Consider the following 26,804-nt stretch of genomic DNA (forward strand, 5'->3'; position numbering starts at 1 on the left):
AGGGGTCCAGGGTGCCAAAATCAGCACATTATTACTAAACACTTAAAATACACTTTAAAAATTTCTCCTATGGATTTATACTATTGTTTGTAAATATCCAACAGGCAAAATATCCTGCATTTGAAAATCTATTTATATCCTGTTTATTCAGCATTACCTGAATCCATGAAATAACCAAATAATGGTTACTGCATCCTCTGCAACATTGCTGCTGCTGCGTCTCCAGGCTTGGAGCCAGCTGGGTTTGTGTGACACTGGTTTGTGTGACAGGTTTGTGTGACACTGGTTTATGTGACACTGGTTTATGTGACACTGGTTTGTGTGACAGATTTGTGTGACACTGGTTTGTGTGACACTGGTTTATGTGACACTGGTTTATGTGACTCTGGTTTGTGTGACTCTGGTTTGTGTGACTGGTTTGTGTGACTCTGGTTTGTGTGACACTGGTTTGTGTGACAGGTTTGTGTGACACTGGTTTATGTGACACTGGTTTGTGTGACAGGTTTGTGTGACACTGGTTTGTGTGAAAGGTTTGTGTGACAGGTTTGTGTGACTGGTTTGTGTGACACTGGTTTATGTGACACTGGTTTGTGTGACACTGCTTTGTGTGACAGATTTGTGTGACAGGTTTGTGTGACACTGGTTTATGTGACTCTGGTTTGTGTGACTGGTTTGTGTGACTCTGGTTTGTGTGACACTGGTTTGTGTGACAGGTTTGTGTGACACTGGTTTATGTGACACTGGTTTGTGTGACAGGTTTGTGTGACACTGGTTTGTGTGAAAGGTTTGTGTGACAGGTTTGTGTGACTGGTTTGTGTGACACTGGTTTATGTGACACTGGTTTGTGTGACACTGCTTTGTGTGACAGATTTGTGACAGATTTGTGTGACACTGGTTTATGTGACACTGGTTTGTGTGACACTGGTTTATGTGACTCTGGTTTGTGTGACACTGGTTTGTGTGACACTGGTTTGTGTGACACTGGTTTGTGTGACAGGTTTGTGTGACACTGCTTTGTGTGACACTGCTTTGTGTGACAGGTTTATGTGACACTGCTTTGTGTGACACTGGTTTGTGTGACAGGTTTGTGTGACACTGCTTTGTGTGACAGGTATGTGTGACACTGGTTTATGTGACTCTGGTTTGTATGACACTGGTTTATGTGACACTGGTTTGTGTGACAGGTTTGTGTGACACTGCTTTGTGTGACACTGCTTTGTGTGACAGGTTTATGTGACACTGGTTTATGTGACACTGGTTTATGTGACAGGTTTGTGTGACACTGGTTTGTGTGACACTGGTTTGTGTGACACTGGTGGCAGCACAAAGTGGCCTTTGGAAAGATGGAACTTCTCTCCTTATCCTGCAAATTTGGTCACGAAAAGTTCACGTTTAAAAGGAGCCAAAGCTGCTGCTTCGGGACTGACTGGAATGTCCCCCCCATGCCCCTAATTCCTTTCACATCCCTCAAGGTTATGGTTTTTGAAATTATAACTCCACAAAGGGCTCATCTCAGGAGTACCACTGAAATGCCAGTGGTGAATTGTGAAATCTGTGCAGACTGAAGGAGGAACAGGCACCAAGTCCATCCTGGGCTGCTTTTAAAGCAGATTCTTTCTGTTCTCTGGATTTGTCTGTGGCACATCCTGCCCAGCAAGAGGGCGGAGGAACAACCTCAGAATTCCAGCAGAACCAGCCCAGGTGACTCTTGGATTGCCTTTGGCCACTTGACTCACTGGTTAAAAAGGGCTCATCCCGAGAGTACCCCCAAAATGCCAGTTGGGGTTGTGAATCCTGCCTGGATTCCCATGTTCTGGGCGGGTTTTGCGTCATGGAATGGGGAGCTTGGTTTGGGAAGCTCAGCTGCACCAGGACCTGGCTGTGGTGCCCTGGAAGCCACCCTTGCCTTGGTGGCTGCTCTGAGGGGAGAACCTTCCACCCCTTGGTCTCCTCCTGCTGCTGAATCCCTCTGAAAAAGAAACCTCCCCCTCTGGAAGCTGATCCTTCTGAAAATTCCCTGGGGCTGGAGACCCTGGAAGTGCCAATTGGGGTTTGGTTAGAGGAGGAAAGCAAAATGATTTTGTAGCCACATTTCTCTTCACAGAGAAAAGCAAGGCACAGTTCTTCCCAAGAATATTTCTGGGTTTCACATTCTCTGAACCTCAGAGAAAGGGAAAAACAATTCTTATCTCATTTGCTGTGCCTGTGTTTGTGCAAAAGTAAAATGAAATATAAAAATTGAGTTTATTATATAAATTGATTTATATAAATTTATATTGAAATCTATATAAATTATATAAATTAATTTATATAATTTAAATTTATTTATATATTCATATAACCTATTTATAAATTTATATAATTTATATATATTATATATTTATATAATTTATTTATAAGTTTTTATAATTTAAATTATTTTATATTATTTAAATCATAATTTTAAATTATGTAAATTAATTTATATAAACTTATATAACATCTATATAAATTAAATAAATTAATCTATAGAATTTAAATTTATTTATATATTTACATAATGTATTTATATATTTATATAATTTATATATATATGATATATATTTATATAATTTATTTATAAATGTATATAATTTAAATTAATTTATATTATTTAAATTATAATTTTAAATTATATAAATTAATTTATATAATTTAAATTAATTTATATATTTATATAAATTTATATAATTTATATATTATATATTTATAAACTTTATGTATACATTTATATAATTTAAATTTATTTATATTACTTAAATTATAATATAAAATTCTATATATTAATTTATATAAATGCATATGAAATTTAATTTATTATATAAATTAAACATAAAAAATTAATAAATATAAACATTTACCCCAAATAATAATATTTTGTTTCCTTGGCCTATCAGGGCCAGGTGTGTGTGTGTGTCAGGACTGTCACTGACAGTCACAAAATGCTCTGCAGTTGTGCAGTTGCGTGCTTGGCAGATTCAGTTTAGATGTAATGTAACATAGTGTAATATAATATAAAATAATATAGTATAACAAAGTAATTAATTAGCCTTCTGATAAGATGGATCAGCTGCATCATTCTCTTCCCCTCATAGAGGTTCCCTGCAAATACTATGGACTTTCCCTCCCCCCTCAAAAATGTGAAAAATGCAAATCACTTGTTTTTAAAATTTTAAAAGCTTAATAGTAATAAAATGGTTATAAAAATAGTGATGTAATTAGAATAATAATAATTTGGACAGTTTGGATTAGGACAATATGGGAGAATAGAAACGTGGCAGCAGAGCCCAAAAAAGGCCCCACGTTAACAGAGGATTAACCCTTAACAACAATAACCTGTTGCATATTCATACAGCTCATCCATGGTGCATAAATTCCATTCAAACACAGGATTCTGCCTGGGCAGGGTCAGCTCCTTCCTCTGGATCCTGACAGCACCTTTGAGGCAGGAAGAAATTCATTTCTTCTGATAATGGAGCAATAAATTCTTTTTCTCTGAAAGATTCAGGTGTCCTGTGGCTGCTGTCTGGTGTGAGTCTTTTCTTTAAAAAAGTATCTTACATAGCATAGTTTGTATTTTAACATTTTGTTATAACCTAAAACTATATTTAACACACTGCTTAAGAGAATTAATACAGCATTACTTTCTAACACAACACATATAATATTCATTTGAACATTTGCGAAAAGCCATACATATAAAATAAATAAAATATAAATAATATAAATAATGTAAAAAATAAAATAAAATACATGCGTTTTTCACAAAGAACATCAAAAATGTTGTCTCCTCCTTGTGCACAGGACATGGAGCAGCTGGGATTGTTTGGATCACAAAACCCAGTTAAAGCAGGCAGAGATGTTGGGCTGAGGGCTGCTGCTCCCACCCCTGGCAAAGCCAAATCCCATTTCCCCAGGTGGGAGCAGCTCCTCCCTGCTGGGGCAGCCAGCCCTGGAGGGTGGAGGGGTCCTGCAGCCCCATTCCAGCATCTCCCTGCCCCTCATCCCACCCTCCCTGCAAGCTGGGGCTGCCTGGGCCTTCCTCTTGGGAACTGGGAGCAAATATTGCCCTTGGTGTGCTCCCAGCAGCTCCAGGAGCGCTGGGCACCTTCTGCTGGCTGTTCTTCCAAACATGATCCAGAGGCACAGCCAGATCCTGCAGAAAAGGAGGGAAACACTGGAACTGCAGCTGTAGGGATGCAGAAATCCTGGCTGGAATTTCACTGGGATCCTCTGGGTTTGAGCACCTCCCCAGCAGCCTCTTCCCAGCTCCTGGAGCTCTAGCAGCCTCCCAGCTCTGTGGCCTGGCTGTGTGGAGCTCCATGAGGTGATTCCCAGCACTCTGAGCCCCCTTTTCACCCTGGAAGAATTTTGGGATGGGGTTGTCCTGCCCCAGCTGTGGGAACAGGGAAAGGGGGGAGAGTAAAAGGGAAGAGCAGGGCATGAGAGAGAACCTGGGATGGGATGGGATGGAAAGGATCTTAATGACCACCCAGTGCCACCCCTGCCATGGCAGGGACACCTCCCACTGTCCCCAGTGTCCAGCCTGGCCTTGGGCACTGCCAGGGATGCAGGGATGGAATTCCATGCCAGCCCCTGCCCACCCTCACAGGGAGGAAATTGTCCCTAATATCTGATCTAAACCTGGAATTTTTCAGTCTGAAGCCATTCCCTGTGTGCTGTCCCTGCATCCCCTGGCAATTGTCTCTCTCCAGCTTTCCTGGGGCTCCTCCAGGCCCTGCAAGGCCACCCTGAGCTCAGCCCAAAGCTTCTCCTGTGCAGGTGAACAATGCCAGCTGTGCCAGCCTTTCCTGCCAGCAGAGCTGCTCCATCCCTCTGCTCATCCTGGAGCCTCCTCTGGGCTCTGCAGCAGCTCCAGCTCCTCCCTGGCTGGGGCAGCTCTGCAGCTGGGAAATCACCTGAGGGGCTCAGGGACAGGGTTGGTTTGTGGGCTGCTTCTCCAACTGCAGTTCCCTTTTCCCCTCAGTGCACCTGGATTGGGACTCCTAATGAACAGGGGTTTTGTTGCTCTTGGCCCTGGAGTGTGAGCTCCAATATTTCTCTTTGTTATGGATGTCCATGTGAGTTTAATAAAGTTTTTTTGTCTGCTCGAGCCCTGCTGTTGTCTCCTCACTTGTAGGGAAGCGGGAAGCTGTGCCAGGAGTTTTCCTATTGAGGTCCAACAAAACACTGACCCGTGGAGCCAAAGGAATAACGGGGCCCCCGTGGCCCTAAAGCATCACTGGGAGCCTCATTAAAACTGATCTGGAATTCAGCAATTAATCAACACTCCCCCAAGACAATGCAGTCAATTAATCAGGCACAAAATGCCCCATCCAGATCACAGGCCCAAGGTTTGGATAAAAACCAAGCCCAAGAGAAACTCCCAGTTCTCAGTGGATAGGGAAGGACCAGGATGTTGCAGCACACGTAATTAGCAATCAATTACTCATTAGGATTGCCCCACCAAGCAAATGGGGAGCACATCCAAGGGCTCTGAGTCCCTTTGCCTCGCTGGGCCCTTATTTCATTTTAAAAAATGAAATTTAAAAGCCCTTTTGGGCTGTGCAAGAGGCAAAGAGCTCGTTCAGGCCCAGGGACTGTGGGGGTCAGTCCCAAACCAGTGGGAAATCATGGAATCCTGGAATTCCTGAGGACAAGGGACCCAACCCAAACCATTCCATAATTCTGATAATTCTGTGATTCCTTTCTTCCCTTTGAAAGCTGAATCCTCTGGAATTCTTTCCAGTTTTTCCTGCCTGGGTGTCCAGGACCTGCCAAGGTCAGCCTAGACTGGGTTTTCCAGCCCTGATGGGGTATCCAGAATTCTGATGTCCCATTTCCAGGACACCCACACATTCCATACTCCATCCTGTTATTCCAGGATCCCTTTGGGTTTGGAGGTGCCAGGCAAAGCCTCCCAGAACCCCTGCAGGCAGGAATTAAACCCATGAGGGCTGTAAAATAGACACAGAGCAAGTATCTCATCCTTAAAATAGAAATTAATAAATGGAAAAAAAGGAAAAGAAAGGAACTTTGCTGGAATGGGAACCCCTGTTCCCATATTCAGTAATTCTGTGGGAATCTGTGCTGAGTGCTGCCCAAAATTAGGGTTTTCCATGAAATCTCATTTCTATTCAGAAAACTTGTAAAATCCATATTTAACCCCTGAGAGTTCAACCAGGAGCTGCTGCTTCAGGTGGGATGAGCTTGAACAAGTATCTCATCCTTGAAATAGAAATTAACAACTGGAAAAAGAGGTAAAGAAAGGAACTTTGCTGGGCCCCATGGAATGTGAACTCCTATTCCCATATTCACTGGCAGGAATTCTGTGGGAATCTGTGGTGATTGCTGCCCAAAACTAGGGTTTTCCATGAAATGTCTAAAATTTCTTTGTAAAATCCACATTTAACTCCTGGAGAGTTCAACCAGGAGCTGCTGCTTCAGGAAGGATGAGCTTGAACAAGTATTTCATCCTTGAAATAGAAATTAACAACTGGAAAAAGAGGAAAAGAAAGGAACTTTGCTGGGCCCCATGGAATGTGAACTCCTATTCCCATATTCACTGGCAGGAATTCTGTGGGAATCTGTGGTGATTGCTGCCCAAAACTAGGGTTTTCCATGAAATGTCTAAAATTTCTTTGTGAAATCCACATTTAACTCCTGGAGAGTTCAACCAGGAGCTGCTGCTTCAGGAAGGATGAGCTTGAACAAGTATTTCATCCTTGAAATAGAAATTAACAATTGGAAAAAGAGGGGCCCCATGGAATGGGAACCCCTGTTCCCATATTCAGTAATTCTGTGGGAATCTGTGCTGAGTGCTGCCCAAAATTAGGGTTTTCCACAAAATCTCTGAAATTTTCTTGTAAAATCCACATTGTCCTGGAGAGTTCACCCAGGAGCACTGAGGCGATGGGATGAGTTTGAACTCCAGGGGAACATTGGGATGGTTGGGTGGAATTCTTGGTGGAAGGGCCTGTGGGACCCCCCGTATCCAACAAACTACAGCAAACCAGTGCCATAACTGGGAATTAGCTGGGCAAAACCTGCTCTCCTAATGAGTGGAGCTGCTCCTAAGGGGAATTCACCAGCTGGGAAAGAATTTCCTCCTTCCAAAGGCTGAGTTTAGGGTGTGGAACCCCCCCTGGGCTGCCCAGGTGAGCCCAAGGTGCCCAGATTTGGGGTTCAGCCCCAGGGTTGGCAGCACAGCCCAGCAATCCAGGGAACACTGCAGGAAGGGAGCTCAGCCAGCTCCCTCAGGGGCTTTTTTATGCCCCTGCCTTTCAGATGGACACCAAAAAAAATAAAGCAAAAATAAAAACCTCGGCCCTTCCTTTGTGAGGGGAACAGCCTGGGAATATTTATTATTAAAAGGAGTGATGGAGCAGTTTCCATTCTTCTATTGTTCCTGCTGTTTTCTTCTTTTCTCCTTGTAAAAACACCCAAATAAAAGCAATTTATTAAGAACTGGCGTTGCCTCAAAATAGTTCCCCTTAATGTGAATGCCCTTAGTGACACTGTAAAATTTATTTACAGTTTCTCTTTCTGCTCATTGTTTGGATGGATCATAGGACACCAATAAAAAAAATCAAGGAATTATTTATGCTAAGCAGATGGAGCAGATGGAGCATTGGTGATAAGCAGCAGCTGGGCCTGATAAGCTGCCTTTAACTCAGGGTTTTCTTCATGCCCACAGGTTGGTTTTTTTTTGGAGCATTTTTTTTCTGCCATTCACCTCCCTTGGTATTGATGGGATGTTAAATGTGGAAATCGAAATCCATGTTACTGAAAGAGTGAAGAATAAAGGATGAGCAGTACCCTCAAAGTGTTTTCTGAGCATCCTGGTGACTCCTGATGCTTTTCCCACTTGGGAAGGAAAGCAAGAGTGAAAAATAAAATCACAAATGCAAGGGGAGTTTAAAATATAAACCCAAGGAGAGTTTAAAGCAGAAACCAAGAGGGGTTTAAAGCACAAACCAAGGGGAGTTTAAAGCACACACCAAAAGGGGTTTAAAACACAAACCAAGGGAAGTTTAAAGCACACACCAAGGGGGTTTAAAGCACAGTGTGGAGAGCCCCAACAGAGAGAGCAGAGAGTGCAAACCCTGCCTGGGTTCCCCTCCAGAGATGTCCCTCCAGGGCTGCCAGATAATGGAGCCATGGAATGTCCTGAGTGGGAATAAACCCCCAGGGACCCCCCAGTGCCACCCCTGCCCTGCCCAGAGCCCACCAAGCCCAGCCTGGGCATCCCTGGCAGCGCCGGCCAAAGGCTCCTGGAGCTGTGGCAGCCTCGGGGCCGTGCCCATTCCCTGGGCAGCCTGGGCAGTGCCAGCACCCTCTGGGCAAGAACCTTGCCCTAAAACCCAACCTAAACCCCTGCAGCTGCTCCTGGTGCTGTGCCTGTGCAGGCAGGGAAGGACACACAATTCCCACTGCAGGTGCTCCATGCTGGGTTCATGATCCCTTTTCCCAGGAGGAGCCAGGCTGGCCTGTGGGTGGTCTGGACCACACTGTCCCTCTGCAGCCAAGGAGATCAAAGCAGGAGAGCAGAGGACACAGCTGGATGCTCCCAAGCCTCCTGCACAATCCCTCCCATTGATGTTGTTTGGGTCTCATCCTAGAAAGGATCCAGTGGGCTCTGAGGGGAAGAGGAGGTGAAGGGAGAGAGAGAAAAACAAAACTGCCCCAATAAATTTGGTCACTTATTGTCCCGAGGAGAGAGCTGGGCCAGGTGCAGGGCTGTGATTGGGAATGGCTCCAAGGGCTGCAGAGGCCTTGGGGGCTGTGGACAGTGAGGCAGCTCATTAATGCTCAGACCTTCACCTTCCTGGCAGTGCATCAGTCATGGACTGGAGAGGGCCAGAGCCGTGGATTCTTGGAATGGAACAGAAGATTGGGATTGTGCCCCTGTGCCCCTCAGGTGATTTCCCAGCTGCAGAGCTGCCCCAGCCAGGGAGGAGCTGGAGCTGCTGCAGAGCCCAGAGGAGGCTCCAGGATGGGCAGAGGGATGGAGCAGCTCTGCTGGCAGGAAAGGCTGGCACAGCTGGCATTGCTCACCTGCACAGGAGAAGCTTTGGGCTGAGCTCAGGGTGGCCTTGCAGGGCCTGGAGGAGCCCCAGGAAAGCTGGAGAGAGACAATTGCCAGGGGATGCAGGGACAGCGCACAGGGAATGGCTTCAGACTGAAAAATTCCAGGTTTAGATCAGATATTAGGAACAATTTCCTGCCTGGCAGGGTGGGCAGGCCCTGGCACAGGGTGCCCCTGCACCCCTGGCAGTGCCCAAGGCCAGGCTGGACACTGGGGACAGTGGGAGGTGTCCCTGCCATGGCAGGGGTGGCACTGGGTGGGATTTGAGGTCTCTCCCAGCCCAAACCAGTCAGGAATTCCCTGACATTTTGAGTTTCAAAGCCCTGGGAGCAATAATCCCAAGAGAACCATCAGGGTCAAAGCTGAGCTTTCTGGAGAAAGCTTGAATTCCCTTCAGCCATGTCAGATGTGGAATCCATGGGTTGGTACCAGGCTTTTGAGGGAGAAACTGGTGAGAAGAAGACTCCAGATGTGTGCTGATATTCCTGACATATGAGATACACACGTGGGTTTTGTTGGGAAAACCAGGATTGGAAAAAGAACCCAAAATATTTTTGATTTTGTGTCCCACCTGCTGCCAATTCCCAGCTTGTCCTCCCAACAGAACTGGCTGAGAATTGGTGTCAGGACAATTCTTGGACAAAAAAAAAAAAAACAAAACAAAACAAAAAAAACCCTGATAAATCTTATTAAATACAATCAAAGGGGTTAAAAAAAGGACCAAATGATTCTAGGTCCTTCCTCCCCTCATGAAATCAAGGAACATCCAGAACAACTTCCAAATAATCCATTGGATTTTCACCCACTCCTTCCACCCCTTTGGCCTGGGGGCACTGGGAGGATTTCTCAGGTTTTTGTTATTTTAGTTGCAAGAAAATTCCATGTGAAGGGGAAAAAGCATGCAGATGAAAGCATTCCAGATCTTCCCAGCTTCCTTTCTCCTCAGAAAAATGTGGGAGAGGGAAATGGGCACCAGGCTCCTGAGCTGGGTCTTTCCTGAGGTTTCCCCTGGTTCTTTTACTCAATCCTTTGTTCTGGAGGCATCTCCACCCCCTTGGGTGAGGAATTCCAAGCAGAGGCTTTCTCTGAATATTCACATTTATGGAAGCTTCACTTCCCTGGAGGAGAAGGGGTCAAACCCTCAGGGATTGATTTAGAACTTCATGGAGCTGAGCCAGAAATTCCAAAAAATAAAAAGAAAAAGAAAAGTTTTTTTTGGCCATAAATCAGCTGAGCTGGTGGATGTGAAGAGACAAATGACCAAAAGGAGCCACCCAGGGCTGGATGAGTGGGATTTCTGGGAAGGCCATGGAGAAACAGAGTTGGATTTTTAAGAGCTGTTGTCTCCATCACTTGGAGGTCCTGTGGTGGTTTTGTTCCTTTACCTTGTCAGTAGAAAAGGTTGTGGGGGGAAGGAGAAGTGTTCTGAAAATGTTGTTCTGATTCTTGTTACTCTTTTATTACTCTTTCTTTTAGTTAATAAATTTGTCTTTATACCCTTTTAAGGTTTTAAACCTGCTGTACCTTTCTCCTAATCCTCCCTCACAACAAGAAGTCAATACATCAGTAATGAACCAACACTAAACACACCACACACTCAGTCCATTAGCCAAGAAATCTCAGAATTGGAAAAAAAACTCAAATTAGCAAAGGAAAGCCACTACACAAAATCAGTGTTTCCACCCAATTCAAACTAAACCCACCCCAGTCTCTCAGGTCCTCTCTCTCCAATCCTGACTGATGGGGAAATGTTTTGGAATTTTCTTCTCTTTTCCATTGGAGTAGTTTGGATTGGAACGAAAGCTTTTTGCTTTGTCTTTTAAGTGCCCAACTCTTGGAATTCCAGTAATAGAAAAGCCACTTCAGTAGACTGAAAATGTTGAATAAACACTGGGATAATTCCAATAATATTGGAACACCTGGCACTGGAAAAGCACAGCCCTTGGAAGTGGCAGAAATTTCTTTTCCAGAGGTAGAGGGATAGTCCCCATGCCTGAGCGTTGCAGCAGAACCTGCACAAAAAGAACAAAAATTGGTTTAAAAGGCCCCATCCCAAGTCCCTCTGTCCTTCTGGCCCAGGAATTACTCAAAGTGACACAAATTTATCCAACAGCCCAGTGCACCCAGTCTGGGAAAGGAGGGATACGGAAAGTCACCAGCTCATCTTTGTACAAAATTCCCAAATTATTGCCAATAATTTTGGAGAGTCCAACACTCCCAGAGCTCCTGAGAGCAGAACTGCAGCCAGTTTTCCTTTATTTCCCCCCATTTATTCCCTTTTTTATGCCTTGGATGAACTTTAAAAGGAGACCCAAATTTGGGCCCGGCTGGGGGCAGCTGAGCATTTCAACACCCCTGGAATTTCTCAGGATGGATGTCATGAACAAAGGGCTGAAATTAGCACAGGAATTTCAGCAGGGGAATAAAGAGCTGGTTTGGTTGAGGGTAAATCTGGGAGAAAATTTTTGAAGGTTTTTTTTTTTTTTAATAGTAAATATAAGTGGGGTTTTTTAAAATTAGTTTGGGAAAATATTTTTTTGGAGAAAATTGTAAAAATTTATTTAATAGGTAAACTATGTATTAGTAAAAAAAAGAATAATACTAAATAATAAATTTTTTGGCTGTTTTGAAGAGATGATAAATTTAGAAAGGCTTTTTTGTGAGCTGTAGTTTGGTTTATTGAGGGTTTTTGGTGTTATAAATGTTGTGGCTTAGGCTTAGTTTGGTGGGTTATAGGTGTGGGTTGGTGGTGGTTTTTTGGGTGTCTAGTTTAGAGTAGGTTTAAAGAGTTTTAAGGAAAAGAAAAAAAATTACAATTTAGGGATTTTTTTTTATTTTACTTAAAATCAATTGTGCTTATTCCTGTTCCTTAACAAAGGTGAGAGCAGCAGGGAGAGGATTTCAGCAGGATGATTCCCTAGGGATGAACTTTAGGAGGAGCATCCCAGTGTTTGTCACCCTCTGTGCCATGGCAGAGTGGGAGGGAGGCACGAATTCCTGCTGCTTTAGGGGGGATTTTGTCACTGCTCAGTTATTTCCTGCCTATTTTGGGACCCAGCTGGATCCCAGTCCCACCTCCAGCCTTGGGAATGCAGGATATCAACACACAGCTCTTGGGAGGCGAAGTCCTTGGAGCTTCAGGCTTTTCTGGGCAGGGAGTTTTACACTTTTGCCAAGACAATCTGAGCTTCTTTTATTTCAGCTCTTCCTCTCCTGGAGTCCCTTGGGACAGTTTGGGAAATTGGGATGGGCGTCCTGGTTCCCATGGGATCACCCCAGCCCAGGGTTATCTCCAGGCTTTGGGAAAGATCTGGTGCTCTCCTGAACTTACTGGGTTGTGAATAACCCTCGTTGCTGAAAGGTTCGTGAGCTGCCCAGAATTTTCTGTCACAAAATGGGTTATTCCAGGAATTCCACCTGGCTCCTCCAATCCTGGGAAGGTCCCAGAAGCACTGGAAGATCTCAGGGTGGGTTGGATCCACATCCGTATTACCAGGCAGCACAAACTGCCCTGGTTTTCCTTGGATCTCCTGGGTTCCAAAGGTGCCTTCCCTTTCTCTGGGCCCACAGATCTTCTTGGCACCAGGAGAAACATCCATGAAATGTCTGGAAAACCAGCAGATGAGCCATCAATCCAAATATTCCCACTTCCCTCAGAGGTGACCTCCTGCTCTGGGTTCTCCTTGCCATCCCTCTCCCCCTGCTCTTGTCACCCCATTCCTGCTTCCCTCTCAGTCCTCGGCAGACAAACCTCAAAAATCCCTGGCAGATCCCTCATTTCCACGAGGACTGAGCCAAACTTCCCCAGAGCTCCTGAGAGCAGAACTGCAGCCAGTTTTCCTTTATTTCCCCCCGTTAATTCCCTTTTTTTATGCCTTGGATGAACTTTAAAAAAGGAGGCCCAAATTTGGGCCCGGCTGGGGGCGGCTGAGCACTTCAACACCCCTGGAATTTCTCAGGATGGATCTCATGAACAAAGGGCTGAAATTAGCACAGGAATTTCAGCAGGAGCAGCCTGGGACAGTGGGAGCTGTCCATGGGGTGGCACTGGGTGATCCTTAGGATCCTTTTCAACACAAACCAGGGATTCCACAACAAATTTGGGAAGAGTTTCCCCCTGGTGGGCTGGGTTTGCACTCCCCAGCTCCCCCCCTGCTTAGGGATCTGTGAAAAACGCCAATCACTCGTTTTGAAAATTTTGGAAGCTTAATAGTAATATAATGGTTATAAAAATAGCAGTACAATTAGAGGAATAATAATTTGGACAATTTGGATTAGGACGATATGAGACAATAGAAACAAAGAGTTACAGACAGTCTAGGTAGCTTTTCTGAGCAAAATAAGCCCCAAAAAAGACCCACGTTAACAGAGGATTAACCCTTAAAAACAACAGCCTGTTGCATATTCATACACCTCATCCATGATGCATAAATTCCATCAAACACAGGATTCTGGCTGGGCAGTGTCAGCTTCTTCCTCTGGATCCTTGAAAGCGCCTTCGAGGCAGGAAGAAGTTAGTTTATTCTGATAATGGGGCAATAAATTCTCTTTCTGTGAAAGATTCAGGTGTCCTGTGGCTGCTGTCTCACTGCAAGTCCTTTCTTTAGAAAAAGTATCCTACATAGCAGAGTTTCTATTTTAACATTTTTTATAACCTAAAACTATATTTAACACAGTAGTTAAGAGAATCAATACAGCATTACTTTCTAAGACAACACATATAATATTCATTTTAATATTTGCCAAAAGCCAATCATAAAATACATGCATTTTTCACGGATCACATCCCCAGCCTTCCCCAGAGCCAGCACAGCTCCCCTGGCCCCCTGTCCATGGAGAGGCAGGGAAATGCCCCCTGCTCACCCCAAAGTGCCCAACTGTTCCATTAACAAACCAAAACCACCACACAAAATTAAAGTTTCCACCCAATTCCAACCAAACCCACCCCAGTCACTCAGGTGCTGTTCCCTGCCCCATCCTGACTGATGGGGAAACGTTATGGAATTTTCCATGTTCCATGGGTAAATTAATTTATTTTCTGTTTTTCTGCACCATTCTCAGACACTTCCAGGGATGGGGAATCCAAAATCCCTCCGGGAAAATCCAAGTGGGCTCCTCCTGAAAGTCCCCACAAAACCACCCCTGGTCGTGGGGGGGCTTCCAGAGGCTTTGGGAATAACAACAACAAAAATGAGCAGCACCTGAGAAATTCAGTGATCCCACAAATTCCCCTTTCCCAAGGCTGGCTCCTGCACCTCAGACTGGTGGGATGCAATTCCGAAGCAAAAATCCCAGGAATTTCTTGCTCTGTGCTGGGATTTGATTGTCCGGAGCTGAGGTTTGGCAGCAGGAAGGGGAGGAGGGAGCTGTGCATCCTCTCACCCTCTAAATTCAAATAATTCTGGATTTTTTGCATCATTCCCAACACTTTTTATTCTGGAATGAGCAAATCACAAATTAGGAATTCGGGCTGGGATTGCTTCCTTCCCACTGCCATGGCTTTCCTCAAATTATTGCCACAAAACCATCAAGAGCACAGCAAACCACTGGAATTAAGGTGGACTGAAGCTACTCTTGGAGGGGTTTAGACATTATTATTATTTATTAAAATTTGGATATAAAAATAAATATAATAATGAATATAAATATAGATATAAATATAATAATGAAAATAAATATAGATATAAATATTATTATTCAATATCTCCTGGGAACATTTTCCTATTCCTAAGGATGGAGAAAAAGGATCCTTAGACATCTGAAAGAGCAAGGAAAAAGTGGGTTGTTTCTTCTTCTTCTTCTTCTTCTTCTTCTTATTATTATTATTATTAAGAAGAAGAAGAAGAAGAAGAAGAAGAAGAAGAAGAAGAAGAAGAAGAAGAAAAAGAAGAAGAAGAAGCTGTGTCTGTCTTCCCTCTATGTATTAATAATTTGATTTGTGTCTGTTTCCAAAAAATAAAGGAAGTGGCCAAACATGAGAGTGGCTTTTAAAATCATCTGAAAACTTGAAAGCATTCCTTTAATTGGCTTTTAGGGTGTGGAATTAATGTGGGTAAAGGAATGGAAAACCATCATTTGATAATGACGTGGAAAATAAAATATACTCCCTGTGAGTTTAAAGAGAGAATGTTGGGATGAGTGGGAATATTAGGCTGGAATAAAGGGGATTTTTCTTTAATTTTTTCCTTAATTTTTCCCTAATTTTTCCTTAATTTTTATTCTTCAGGACCCTGCAGTGAGTGCCTCATCCCCTGGGACAGCTGACACTCCAGTTATGCAGCAGCTCCTATCAAATTCTCTTATCACTTCCAACCCAGCTGAAATAGGAACTCTTTTCCTGTATTTATTTGCAGCAAACCCAAACTCTGAAAAAGGCTGGAAAACCCCAGAGGCCGAGGGAGATGTTGGATTTGATCCAAAGGGAAACAACTCCATTTGATTTGAAATTAAATCCTGGCTCACTCAGAGCTGTTTGTTACTGGGAATCGCAAAAATGGGAATGTTTCACTTTAGGGCAATCAAAATATTCCTGTTTTCTCCCCCCCCCCCCCTTGTTTTTTTAATCCTATTTGGGGTTTGTTTGTGTTTTTGGCTGGAGGAATTGGGTGAGTTTGACACGACACTTCATGAAGGCTGTGGGAAGGAAAACAGAAGGAAAACGAGGGCCTGAGAATGATCCAGGGGCTGGCAAATCACTCCTGGAATGACAGGCAAGATGGATGGGCAATAGGAAATAACCCAGGTTTGGGAATATTTTTAAGCATCTCCCAGTTTCCAGCTCACAACCATTCCCAAAATCTCATCCCTGACTGGGTGAACAGGATCCTAAATCACCTCCTTCCCTTAGTGATGGAATAAATTCACTTTCCTTCTCCCAGAGCCCTGGAATCGAGGGATGGAAGGGATGAAATTGTCATTAAATTTGGTTTTTTGCTGGGAAAAAAAAAAAAAAAAGTGGGGAGGGATGGAAAGACAGTGTGTGGGGGGATATATAAATTACATAAAATTATATATAAAGTATTATAAAAATACTATAAAACAGATGATAAAAATTCTATAAATTATATAAAAATAAACCATGAGGAAAATGGAAGAAGAAAAAAGAAAAAGAAACGATGAGGGGACAAGAGGCAGAAATTGTCACCTGAAAACAACATCCCTGCCACGAATTTCTGCCAGCAGGGAAGGATTTCCCCCCTCACACCTCAGCCTGGCTTTACCCAGGAGTTTTTAATTCCCCTCTCCTTGGAGAATTCAGTGTTCCAGTGGTGGAAGGTGGCTCTTAATCCCAAATCCCAAATCCCAAATCCCAAATCCCAAATCCCAAATCCCAGATTAATTTGGGTTTGGCAGGAACTCCCTGAGGTTTTTTGTCCCCTCGCAGCCTCCATTTTGTGAGGACTCCACAGACTCCATTTTGGGAAGACTCACCCCAGTATAAAATTCAGCCCTTGGAGCTCACAGCGGAGCCAAATCCCTTTTCCAAGTTGCTTTTAAGGAAATTTGGAAATTAAAATGTTTGAAAAATCCCAAGGTTTTTATGGATTTTAGGGTCCCTGGCCCTTTTCAGGGCCTCAGGGATGTGAAGGAGCTTGTGGTGCCTCAGAACTTGGGAACTGCAGGAATTTTGTACAAACTGCTCCTGTCACATCCACACACTGCCCTGCTGGATCTCCTCAGGAACTTCTCCTAAATTCCTCCAAAATCATTATTATTATTATTATTATTATTAGTAGTAGTAGTAGTAGTAGTAGTAGTAGTACTACTACTACTACTACTACTACTACTACTACTACTACTATTTTATTCCAATATTTCCTAGGAACATTTTCCTCTTCCCAAGGATGCAAAAAAGGGTCCTGAGACATCTGAAAGAGCAATAAAAATCTGATTTCATAATACTTTTAGCGTTTAATAATATTATTCTCACTAACAAAGTGCTGAAAAATAGGGAAAACAACCCCTTGGGAATTGCAAGGAAATAAAGAACAGCCTGGAATGGGCACCCTCAAAGATCAGGAGCAGGGCAGAGCATCCCTTCAAACATGGATTTCAGGAGGAAAACTTTCTCTGGAAGTCATCTCTCCCTGGAGGGAAAATGTGGGATTCCCATGTGGATCCCCACAATGGGAATCACCCCAAATCCTCATTTCTGATTTCCACACTCCAGCCCTGTCCCAGCCTTGGCTGGAGCTGCTGCACCCTCATTTCCCATGGGAAGAACGTGCAAAAATTCTCCAGAATTTTGATGCATTTCCACAGAAGATGATCCTTTCTCCCTCTGGGAGTGCCCTGGCTCTGGCTGCAGCTCTGGGATGGATTTCCAGGGCTCTGCTGGGGATGCTGCAGGAGCTGGGCTGCCAGAAAGATTCCATGTGTTCCTTTCACCCCCCTCAGAAGTTCCCTGTTTTCCAGGAAATGCAAATCCAGTTTAAAGTTTTCCTAGATTTCTTTTCCCCTTCCACCCAAGGGATTGTTTTGATCATTTGATCAACCAAAAAGAACAAATCAGTGAGAGGAAAAGGGGAATTTCTGACATGGACTTTAAAAAAGCCTAATTTGGCCCTGCTGCTTCGGGCTTCCCAGAATGATCCTCCAAAAAGGCCAAAGTGTAAACACCAGAAATGGGAGTTTTTGTGAACCAAGCCTCACCTTTCCAAGCCTGTCCTTCACTGAAGGAACCATGGAATGGTTGGGCTGGAAAGGGTTTAAGGATCATTTAATCCAGCCTGGGCAGGGATATTTCCATGGCACCTTCACCTCACCCAGGAGAAAGAGTGGCCAGCAGGGAGGGAAAGGAATTTAAAATAAACTTTGGAGCTGGAAAGCTCTTCTTTCCCCTTATCCATCATGGAATAAAGATGGATAAAATGTGGCCTCAATGTCCCTAAAGCCAGGCCCAGCTTCCAAAATTTCATTCCTGTGCAAACCCCCCATCCAGGATTAACATCAAAGGCACAGGTTCCATTTTCCATTTCTGATTTTGCTGCAGAGAAGCCTGAGGTCACCATCCAGAAGGGAAATTATTCCAAGTTTGACACCAAAGGCTGCTCTGGTCTCCCAATAAACCATTTGTCCTGGATTTTTATTGGATCATTTCTGTCCAGCTCTGAGCTAGGCAAATTCTGCTCAGAGCTAAGCAAGAGTGACCCCACAAAGGCGCAGGAAGGAGCAGGATCTCACCCTGAAACACCCCCAGAAGCATTTGGAAACACCTTGGAATTAATTTTATATGCACTTGCTCAAGGTCTGGATGTTCTGTATGGGAAATTAATGGAAGTTTTTGATTGGAAATATGGAAACAGTTTTAGTTGGCACAATCAGAATTAAAAACCAACCAACCAAAAAAACCCAAACCAAAGAAGCAAATAAACACAAACATCTCCCCCCCCCAAAAAAAAAAAAAAACAAAAAAACAAAAAACACAAAACACCACCTAAAAAAAAAAAAAAAAAAAAGGGGGAAAAATGACATTTCATTTTCCAAGGATTTTGATCACTGGATTTGCCTCAGTAACTGGAATTTTTTTTCCAGGCAATGAAAAGGTTTGGGAGTTTGCACATGGCAGCACAACCCCAATTCCTTGAGTGCCAGGTATTACAGAGAATCCCAGAATCAGCTGTGATCCCACAGGAATTATCCAGTCCAGCTCCTGGCCCTGGGTCTGGGATGAGTCCAGGAATGATCACAGGAGTTGGGTCAGGCCTGGCAGGGAGCTGAGCCTGGAGCAGGGCTTGTGATCATGGATCAGGTGTGGGAGGGAGCATGGAGGGGATGGAGGCTCCCGCTGTAAATCCCAACTCTCTAAATCCCACCTCTGCAAATCCCAGCTCTGCAAATCCCAGCTCTGCAAATCCCAACTCTGTAAATCCCAGCTCTGCAAATCCCAGCTCTGCAATCCCAGCTCTGTAAATCCCAGCTCTGTAAATCCCAGCTCTGTAAATCCCAACTCTGCAAATCCCAGCTCTGCAATCCCAGCTCTGTAAATCTCAACTCTGTAAATTCCAGCTCTGCAAATCCCAGCTCTGCAAATCCCAGCTCTGTAAATCTCAACTCTGTAAATCCCAGCTCTGCAAATCCCAGCTCTGCAATCCCAGCTCTGTAAATCCCAACTCTGTAAATCCCAGCTCTGCAAATCCCAACTCTGCAAATCCCAGCTCTGTAAATCCAGCTCTGCAAATCCCAGCTCTGCAAATCCCAGCTCTGTAAATCTCAGCTCTATAAATCTCAACTCTGTAAATCCCCACATTGCAAATCCCAACTCTAAATCACAGCTCTGTAAATCCCAGCTCTGCAAATCCCAGCTCTGCAAATCCCGGCTCTGTAAATCCCAACTCTGCAAATCCCAGCTCTGCAAATCTCAGCTCTATAAATCTCAACTCTGTAAATCCCAGCTCTGTAAATCCCAGCTCTGCAAATCCCAACTCTGCAAATCCCAGCTCTGTAAATCCAGCTCTGCAAATCCCAGCTCTGCAAATCCCAGCTCTGCAAATCCCAGCTCTATAAATCTCAACTCTGTAAATCCCAGCTCTGTAAATCCCAGCTCTCCAAATCCCCACACTGCAAATCCCAACTCTATAAATCTCAACTCTGTAAATCCCCACATTGCAAATCCCAACTCTAAATCACAGCTCTGTAAATCCCAGTTCAGCAAATCCCGACTCTGTAAATCCAGCTCTGTAAATCTCAGCTCTGTAAATCCAGCTCTGCAAATCCCAGCTCTGCAAATCCCAGCTCTATAAATCTCAACTCTGTAAATCCCAGCTCTCCAAATCCCCACACTGCAAATCCCAGCTCTATAAATCTCAACTCTGTAAATCCCCACATTGCAAACCCCAACTCTAAATCACAGCTCTGCAAATCCCAGCTCTGCAAATCCCAGCTCTGTAAATCCCGGCTCTGTAAATCCCAACTCTGCAATTCCCAGCTCTGTAAATCCCAACTCTGTAAATCCCAGCTCTGCAAATCCCAGCTCTCTAAATCCCAGCTCTGCAAATCCCAGCTCTGCAAATCCCAGCTCTATAAATCTCAACTCTGTAAATCCCCACATTGCAAATCCCAGCTCTGCAAATCCCAGCTCTGTAAATCCCCACATTGCAAATCCCAACTCTAAATCCCAGATCCGCAAATTCCTACTCTGTAAATCCTACACTGCAAATCTCAACTCTGTAAATCCCAACTCTGTAAATACCCACATTGCAAATCCCAACTCTGTAAATCCCAGCTCTGTAAATCCTAATTCTGTAAATCCCAGTTCAGTAAATCCCACCTCTGCAAATCACAGCTCTGTAAATCCCAACTCTATAAATCTCAACTCTGTAAATCCCAGCTCTGCAAATCCCAACTCTGTAAATCCCTGCTCTGTAAATCCCAACTCTGTAAATCCCTCCTCTGTAAATCCCAACTCTGCAAATCTCAGCTCTATAAATCTCAACTCTGTAAATCCCAACTCTGTAAATCCCCACATTGCAAATCCCAACTCTGCAAATCCCAGCTCTACAAATCCCAGCTCTATAAATTCCATCTCTGCAAATCCCAGCTCTGCAAATCCCAGCTCTCCAACCTCTTTTCTTTAAAGGGAAGCCCCAGGGAGGAAGGGCTTGGAGAACACTTGGAAAAAGCTCAGAGATGAACGCTGGTGGTGGAAGGAGGAGGGGGTGTGAGCCAGGAGGGAGGGCTGGGATTGGAGGGAGGATTTTGTGGAGTGTCCTGGCCCATGGAAGGAGGTGGGAGTGGATGATCCATGAGCCCAAATCATTCTGTGATCCTGGGAAAAACCGGCCCAACCTCATCATCCCTGGGAGCTTCCAAAGCAAAACGTGCAAGGAAAACCTTTAATTTATCAGGGTTCTTCTGCTGATCCCACATGGAATAAAGTACAAGAGCAAACTGTTCCCTGCTGGATTTTCTTTCCTTGAGATCCAGGGTGGAAAGCAGCAGATAACATTTTCCTCTGGTGGCTGGACACATCTCAGGGAAAGAGAATTCCTTGGTGTTTCTAAGGGATTTGAAAAGCTGACATCTGGGGAAGAGGGGGCAAAGGATTCCAGGAGAGGAAGGAACTCCCTGGAAATTGATATCAAATCTCTGCCTTCAGTTATCACAGGAGGAAATCATGGACAGACCAAGCCTAGGGAAAAAAATAATCAATACAGAGGAAAAAAGGGAATCAGTTGGAGGCAGAATCAGGTACTGAGGGGGGAAATGGAGCAAAATATAAAAAGGGAAAGGAGTGCAAGAGGAAAAGGAAGGAACATGGATGAAGCATGAACAGATGTGAGGAATGAATTGCTGGACAATGCCCAGAAACATCTGAGAGCTGGGAAAAGAGGCAGAAAAAAAAGGGAAAGAAGCCCAAAAGCACAAGAGCGCTGTTTTTATCTCCTCAGGATTTGTTTGTAGCTGTTCTGTGGACCTGACTTTGCTTTCCAGAACCAGTCAGGAATTTGGTTGGAAGCTGTGAACAAATCCCATCTCCAGGAGGTTCCCCTGTTGTTAACCCCCCTCCTGTGGTGGTGTCCCCCCTCCATCAGGGCTGGTCCATGGAGATTTTCCCTGTGCTCTGGGAGTTGCCACGAGGAGCAGGAAAAATCCAAACCAGCTCCACCTCTCACTGCCAGTGAAATGTGGGCAGCCGGATCCAGGTTTATGTCCTGAATTCCTTGTTCTCTTTAGCAGGACAAGGAACATCTCCTGGGGCTCTGCAGCTGGAGAAACATCCTGACACACAAAGGAACTTCTTTATTTTCACTTTGCATTCTGCCCTTTTGTATCTTTGTGAAGTAATTCCTCATCCCAGTTACTCCAGAGGTTGGAAAATCTTTGTTCCTTTTGAGGATTTTCCTCAGGCTGGGAGTTTTTTTATCCTCTCTAGTTAAAAAACCACCCAAACACACACACACACACACACACACACACACACACACACACACACACAAACACACACACACCATAATTTGGCATTTAATCATCATTGGAATCATGGAATCACTGAATGGGTGGGGAGGGACGTTAAGGATCATCCCATCCCACCCCTGCCACGGACAGGGACAACTTCCACTGTTCCAGGTGGCTCCAAGCCCCATCCAAGCTGGCCTGGGACTCTTCCAGGGATTCAGGGACAGCCACAGCTGCTCTGGGAAACCTTTTAGTTCTCCTAAAATCCACTTTAAACAGACCCACCTTTGCTTTCCACCTATAATTTTTTATGCCTTTCCTTCCACGAGGCCTCAGCTCCCTTAGAGGTGATGAAACACTTGATAAATTATCATTAATCTTGTGAAGAGCTCTCAGCCACAGCTGCTGGGGCTCTTCACTTCTTTGCCAGAAGTGTTTATGGGATAAACACTTGTGGGATTAAAAAAGTACAGCCTGGAAGTGTGGGCAGAAAATCTCAGAACTGCCCTGACCTTGGATCTCCAGGTGGATAAGGGGTCCCTGTGTGATTCCCATGGCAGAGGGTTTGTCCTGGAGTTGTGTGACACAAATCAATGAGGAGCAGGATCTGTGTCTTTCCAGGTGCAGCTGGAATACTTCAGAGCCTCCCTGGGATTCATTAGTCCAGGTGTTAATGAGTTTTTGTGCAGTGCACTTTCAAGACACAATTACAGCCATGCTTATAAGGGAGGGGTTAAATTGAGTCCTTTATTTTGTGGGAAAATAAAGAATCCTGGTTTGTTTCCTCCTGGTTTTCCCTCCAGGCACTTAAAAAACCTTTCCTCCTCTTCCAAAGACTTTCCTGACACTCCGGAAGAGATTATGCAAACCAGATTTTCATGGAGTCATGGAATGGATTGGAGTGGAAGGGATTTAAAGGATCACCCTATTCTGTTCCCTACCATGGCAGGGACACAGAACTTACAGAATCCCAGAATGACCAGGCTGGGAGAGACCTCCAAGACCATCGAGTCCAGCCCAGCCTCAACTGAACCCTGGCCCCAGTGCCACATCCAGGCTTTGTTAAACACACCCAGGCATGGGGACTCCACCACCTCCCCGGGCAGCCATTCCAGAACTTTCTCACCCTGGCTGCAAAAACCTTTTCCCTGCTCTCCAGCCTGTATTTCCCCTGGTGCAGCTCGAGGCTGTGTGCTCTGGGTGTGTCAGTGCTGCTGCAGCAAGAGCCCAGCCCCAGGTGAGCACAGGCACCTTTCAGGAGCTGTGCAGAGTGATGGGGGCAGCCCTGAGTCTCCTTTTCTGCAGGCCGAGCACCCCCAGCTCCCTCAGGGCTTCCCCACAGGGTTTGTGTTCCCTCTCCAACCTCGTTGGCCCCTCTGGGTGTGCTCAGTGTCCCAAGGCCCTTCCCAAACTGAGGGCCCAGAGCTGGGCACAGCACTCCAGGTGTGCCCTCAGCAGTGCCCAGAGCAGGGGCAGAATGAGCTCCCTGCTCCTGGGACAGCCAGGGACAGACACAGGGACAGACACAGGGACAGACACAGGGACAGACACAGGGATGCCAGAGACACCAGGGACAGACACAGGGACAGCCAGGGACAGACACAAGGACAGAATGACCTCCCTGCTCCTGCTGCCTCACCATTCCTGATCCAGGCTGGAGCCATCGGCCTTGTTGGCCGGCTCCCACTGTCCCAGGTGCTCCCACTGTCCCCAGTGTCCAGCCTGGCCTTGGGCACTGCCAGGGGTGCAGGGGCAGCCCCAGCTGCTCTGGGCACCCTGTGCCAGGCCCTGCCCACCCTGCCAGGGAACAATTCCTCATTGCCAAGATCCCACCCAGCCCTGCCCTCTGGCACTGGCAGCCATTCCCTGGGTGCTGTCCCTGCAGGCCTTGTCCCCAGTCCCTCTGCAGCTCTGCTGGAGCCCCTGCAGGCCCTGCCAGGGGCTCTGAGCTCTCCCTGCAGCTTCTCCTCCCCAGGTGAGCACCCCAGGGACCACAATCCCATTTTCCAGGACAGGTTCTATTTCCATCCTGGAGAACCTCTGAACTCTGGTGTAGCCATGATATTTTCTGAAAAATCCCTTTGCCAGGATTTTCTCTCCTGAGAAGCTGAGAGGCCTCAGAGGAAAAGGAAAACAATGGTTATTTGCTGCTGTGGAATGGAACTGGTGCATCCTTGATTGCATCTCGTGTGGTTGTTTCTAATTAATGGCCAATCACAGTCAGCTGTCTGGGACTCTCTGGTCAGTCACAAGATTTTATTATCATTCCTTTCTATTCCTTTCAAGCCTTCTGATGAAATCCTTTCTTCTATTCTTTTAGTATGGCTATAATTTATCATTTTCTTTTAGTATAATATAATAATAAAATAATAAATCAGCCTTCTGCAACGTGGGGTCAATTCTCATCTCTCCCCTCACCCTGGGACCCCTGTGAACTCCACCACACTCAGGAGCTCTTCAACAACACCAAAAATGAGGAAAATCAGCTTGGCCCAAACCCCTGGCTGCTTAATTGGCCTGTTAATTACCTAAATCCATTTATCCACATCCATCCCATAACCCCGTATCACTTTTATGGGGTTTAACAGCAGAAGTTTTATGATTTGGAAGATCCTGTTTCAAAATAAAACAAAAATGAGCTGATTTTTCAGGGAATTAAAGATGTTTGTGTGTCCTGCTGAGCTGCTGTTTAGGAGAATTATTTTCTGTCTCCAATGCCAAATAAGGTTGTTACTTCTTATCTCTGATGAGGATTAATTAAATTAAATCAATTTAAAAAATCCCATTTTTCACACTGCTCTTCCCCCACAACTAAAAATTATTTAAAATGTAATTATTTTATGCAAAGCATTATTGTAAAAAATAAAGGCAATAAATAATAATACCCCAAAAAATGAATTTTGCAAAGACTTTTTCATTTTCTAAACTTCCTGATTTTGCTGATTTCTTGGAATACACTTTATGTTTTCCTTGGGGAGGAAATTAATATAATATAATATAATATAATATAATATAATATAATATAATATAATATAATATATATGATATATTATATTATACTATATTACAAATAAAATGGTGCATAAATAATTATTAAATAATTATCTATATTATTATATTAATTATTTAATTATATTATTTAATTATATTATTAAATAATAAATTATAATAGATTATAATAAAATATAATAAGAGAAAAATTATAATATACTATAATAATATAATAAAATAGAAAATAAAATAAAATAAAATAAAATAAAATTAGAATGTAATATAATATAATGTAATATAATAATATAGAAAATAAAATAAAATAATGCATGAAATAAAATTATAATATATAAATAATAAATTATGAAATAATTGATGATATTAATTATAATACTTAATATTTATATTATTTAATTATATTAATAAATAATTAATTATAATATATTATGATAAATATATAGTAAGAGAAAATTATAATATAATAATATGAGGAAATATAAATGAAAATAAAATAGAAATAAGATAATAATAAAATGATAATACAATATAATCTAATAATATAGAATATAAAATGAAATCATTAATAAAATAAAATTATAATATACAAATAATATATTATTAAATAATTATTTATATTCATTATATTATTTAAGAATTTTAATATTTTATTATATTATTAAATAATAAATTATAATAGATTATGATAAAAATATAATAAGAGAAAACTATTATATAATATAATAAGGAAATTAAATAAATAAAATAAAATAAATTAATAAATAAAATAAAATAAAATAAAATAAAATAAAATAAAATAAAATAAAATAAAATTCAATTACTGGAGCTGAGGCCATGCTTATCCCAGTGCTGGGATGTTTGGGAATCTCCTCAAGGAATGTTTATCCCAGTGGGAGTTTCTAAATGTGGGAAGCTCTTCAGGACAGGAAAACAGAGAGGAAAGTCTGGCTGAGCCCAGGAGGGGGTTGGCAGCTGCTTTGGAACAACAAATCCAACTTTTAATATTCGCCCAGCACAACCTGGAGCTCCTCTGAGTTATTCCAGTTATTCCAGTTATTCCATTGGGAATTTCTGGGAATTGGGAACACTCGGAACAGGAGGCTCCTTGTTATGTTTGAGGAGGGGCCTGTTTAAATATTGGGATATTTAATAATTTCTGATTAATATTTCTGTTTAAATTTCTTTCTGTTTAATATTTCTGTTTAAATACTGGGATGTTGTTCCTGACTGGTAGAGGGGAAACTCAGCACAGAATCCCAGAATGGGATTGGGAGAGCCCTTCATGCCCCACATTCCCCGTATTCCCCACATTCCCCACATTCCCCATATTCCCCATATTCCCTTCATTCCCTAATTCCCTACATTCCCCACATTCCCCACATTCCCCACATTCCCTTCATTCCCTAATTCCCTTCATTCCCTACATTCCCCACATTCCCTTCATTCCCTACATTCCCCACATTCCCTTCATTCCCTACATTCCCTTCATTCCCTAATTCCCTACATTCCCTACATTCCCTACATTCCCTTCATTCCCTTCATTCCCTACATTCCCCACATTCCCCATATTCCCCACATTCCCTTCATTCCCTACATTCCCCACATTCCCCATATTCCCCACATTCCCTTCATTCCCCACATTCCCTAATTCCCTTCATTCCCTTCATTCCCTAATTCCCTTCATTCCCTTCATTCCCCACATTCCCCACATTCCCTTCATTCCCTACATTCCCTAATTCCCTTCATTCCCTACATTCCCCACATTCCCCACATTCCCTACATTCCCTAATTC

This window comes from Ammospiza caudacuta, chromosome 2 (genome assembly GCF_027887145.1).
Source record: "Ammospiza caudacuta isolate bAmmCau1 chromosome 2, bAmmCau1.pri, whole genome shotgun sequence".
Lineage (NCBI taxonomy): Eukaryota > Metazoa > Chordata > Aves > Passeriformes > Passerellidae > Ammospiza > Ammospiza caudacuta.